Source organism: Cicer arietinum, chromosome 6 (genome assembly GCF_000331145.2).
Source record: "Cicer arietinum cultivar CDC Frontier isolate Library 1 chromosome 6, Cicar.CDCFrontier_v2.0, whole genome shotgun sequence".
NCBI classification, from domain to species: domain Eukaryota; kingdom Viridiplantae; phylum Streptophyta; class Magnoliopsida; order Fabales; family Fabaceae; genus Cicer; species Cicer arietinum.
Genome location: NC_021165.2, coordinates 35908299 through 35912216, shown reverse-complemented (window position 1 = coordinate 35912216; position 3918 = coordinate 35908299).

Sequence of the window (3918 nt, the reverse complement as noted above, 5' to 3'; positions counted from 1 at the left end):
TCTAGACCACTTCAATTAATACATATGGACTTGTTTGGTCCATCAAGAACCAAAAGTCTTGGTGGAAACTCATATGGACTAGTGATTGTTGATGACTACTCAAGGTTCACTTGGACCTTATTTTTGGCAAGTAAAAATGAAGCTTTTAAAGCATTTACGAAGTATGCCAAACTAGTCCAAAATGAACAATTAGCCAAAATTGTATCAATTAGAAGTGATCGTGGAAGAGAATTTTAAAATACCTCATTTGAAGAATTTTGTGAAGAAAATGGAATTTTCCACAATTTTTCTGCACCTAGAACACCACAACAATATGGGGTTGTTGAAAGAAAGAACAGATCTTTGGCAGAGCTCACAATGACTATGCTAAGCGACTCAAGCCTACCAAAATATTTTTGGGCTGATGCTGTAAACACATCATGCTATGTTTCCAATCGAGTAATCATTCGACCGATTCTTAAGAAAACTCTGTATGAACTCTACAAAGGAAGAAAGCCCAATATCTCTCACTTCCACATTTTTGGATGTAAGTGTTTCGTGCTAAACAACGGTAAAGACAACCTTGGAAAATTCAATGAAAAAGCCGATGAAGGTATCTTTATCGGTTACTCATTAACTAGTAAAGCCTTTAGAATCTTTAATAAAAGAACTTTACTAGTCGAAGAATCAATGCATGTAACTTTTGATGAAACTAAACCCATGAAAGAGGACAATATTATTTCCTATGACGATGATGATTTTTAAAGCAATGATACAAGCAAGGAACATCAAATTGATCAACCAAGTCAAGAAAGTGAAGTCAACATTGAAAAGCAAAATGATAATCTTCCTAAAGAATGGAGAACCCATAGATATCACCCAATTGATAACATCAAAGGTGATATAAACAAAGGAGTCGCACCAAGGCTAAAACTACGAGATGCTTGCTTGAACATGACATTTATTTCTCAAATCGAACCCTCCAAAATTGGTGAAGCACTTAAAGATGATCAATGGATACTTGTCATGCAAGAAGAGCTCAACCAATTCGAAAGAAGCAAAGTATGGGAACTTGTTCCTAATCCTGGAAATAAACACATCATTGGTACAAAATGGGTGTTTAAAAATAAACTTGATGAGAATGGTATAGTTGTCCGCAACAAAGCAAGATTGGTCGCTCAAGGGTACAATCAAGAAGAAGGGATTGACTTTGATGAAACATTTGCCCCAGTAGCAAGGTTAGAAGCAATACGTTTACTACTTGCTTATGCTTGCTCTATGGACTTTGAACTATCTCAAATGGATGTGAAGAGTGCCTTTCTCAATGGATATATTAATGAAGAAGTATATGTCAAACAACCACCTGGCTTTGAAGACTCCAAAAATCCCTCACATGTTTTCAAATTAAAAACGGCTCTCTATGGTCTAAAACAAGCTCCGAGAGCTTGGTATGATAGATTAAGCACCTTCCTATGTGAACGAGGATTTGAAAAAGGGAAAGTCGATAAGACATTAATTGTTAAAAGAGATAATGGTCACACATTATTGGTACAAATCTACGTTGATGATATAATATTCGGATCAACAAAAAATGACATATGTGAAGAATTCTCTTTAATAATGCAAGGAGAATTTGAAATGTCCATAATGGGAAAATTAAACTACTTTATTGGCCTTCACATCAAGCAACTCGAGCACAACATCTTTATAAATCAAGCAAAATATTGCAAAGAATTACTCAAAAGATTTGAAATGGAAAACTGCAAGGAAAGTGCGACTCCAATGGGCTCCGGAACCTATGTTGATAAAGATGAATCAGGTATTTCAATAGACATATCAAAATATCGAGGTATGATTGGATCTCTATTATATCTAACAGCCAACCGGCCAGATATTATGTTTAGTGTCTGTTTGTGTGCAAGATTTCAGGCGGATCCTAAAGAATCGCATCTTGTAGCAGTAAAAAGAATTATGAAATACTTGAAAGGAACAACCAATGTAGGCCTATGGTATCCAAAGGGTAGCATATGTAGTCTAGTTTGATATTCTGATTCAGATTATGCAGGATGCAAAACGGATCGTAAAAGCACAAGTGGCACTTGCCATATCTTAGGAAATGCATTAGTATCATGGTCCTGTAAAAAGTAAGCATGTGTTGCCCTTAACACTGCTGAAGCTGAATACATAGTAGTAGGAAGTTGCTGTGCACATATTTTCTGGCTCAAACAACAATTATATGATTATAGACTTGACCTCAGATGCATTCCTCTAAGATGTGACAACACCAGTGCAATCAATATTTCAAAGAATCCAATCCTGCACTCTCGGACGAAACACATCGATATACGCCATCACTTTCTGCGAGATTATGTGCTTAAAGGAAATGTTGAAGTAATGTTTGTGGATACACACAACCAATTAGCTGACATCTTCACAAAACCTTTACCTAAAGATTCATTTTACAAAATACGCAGAGAGCTTGGCATTTTACATGAAAACGATCTTTAAACGTGCAAGGTATAATTTGTGATCTCTCTTCAAACTCTAAAATTTCCTCTTAAGTTGTTAAAATTAAATTCTTTGATGTTTATTGGTTCTTAATATATGAATATGTGCTTTACATGATGAAATTTCTGTGAAAAAAATATTAGTTTTTAAGCAAAAATTTGAAGATGTTGTCGAATACACAATGATTGTATTCGAATACATAATTTTCTAGAAATTCTTGTATTCGAATACAACCCCTGTGTAGTCGAATACATGTTCCCAGAATAATCTGTCTTCGAATACAACAGGCATGTAGTCGAATACACCTTCGCGTTTTTGCCCAAATATAAAAGTTGTTTCACATTTTAGGGTTAATTTTATAATTGGTATTCGAATACACAGCCGTAACCGTCTTTCTCTCCTCCAAATATCTCATCAATCTTCCTTCCCAAAAGTTACCCAATAAACCCACCTTGCAAACAAAATAAATTTCTACTCAAATCATTCATTCAAAATCAGATTTCTCAAATCTGTAAAAAATTTCCTCTGAAATCCATTTTTCACCAAACTGTCAAAACTTCCTTTCTCAACATGGACGCACGCAAACGAGGACGAAGAACGAAGCATGTAGCAGTAGGTCCCTCAAGAAAGCGCACAAGGAATCCAAACATCACAGATTTATCTCGGCTTCTACACACATCGGAAGAAATTGACCGGTTTCGCACACTATACTCTGACAAAAGACTCATCATTACAAAATATGGTACTTTGAATTCTTTCTCTGCCTTTCAATTTCTTGAGTTGCTCAAAGCCCAACATGTTGAAGAATTTATTGGTTACAAAGGTCCTGTCTATCCTGATTTAGTTAGGGTTTTCTATTGTAATCTCACCCAAGATGGAAATGTGCTAGTGTCTCGAGTCAAGGGCAAAACCATTCAGTTAAACACCAAACCATTGGGTAAATCTTGAACATTCCCTTTGAAGGTCAAATTTTTTGTCCCAACAACTTGTGTGAATGGGCTGGTATGTATAAATATGATGCTTATGTTTCCTTATGTCAGTGTGAAAAACGCACTATGGAGCAGAAGAGGACTCAGGCTGGTTCAAAATATGCGTATCAACGGTATGGAGTTGAGAATCTTACCGTTGATTATCGCCTTCTGCACTATTTTCTCAATTACATTTTGGTTCCAAAGGTTGGCAATTACTCCCAAATTTCGGAGTTTGAGTTACAGATCATGAACTTTATGTATGAAGGATGTCCACTAAACTGGGCATACTTTGTTAAATCTGTAAAGTTTGGGTCCAAATAAGCAACTGGCTTACCATATGCTAAAGAAGTTTCTCGGATTTTGGAACACTTTGGGGTGAATTTCTCTGACGAAGTCATGTATACACCCACAAAGGAAATCATGTTGGACTTGGGCGTTCTGCCTAGCATGAGGATAGTAA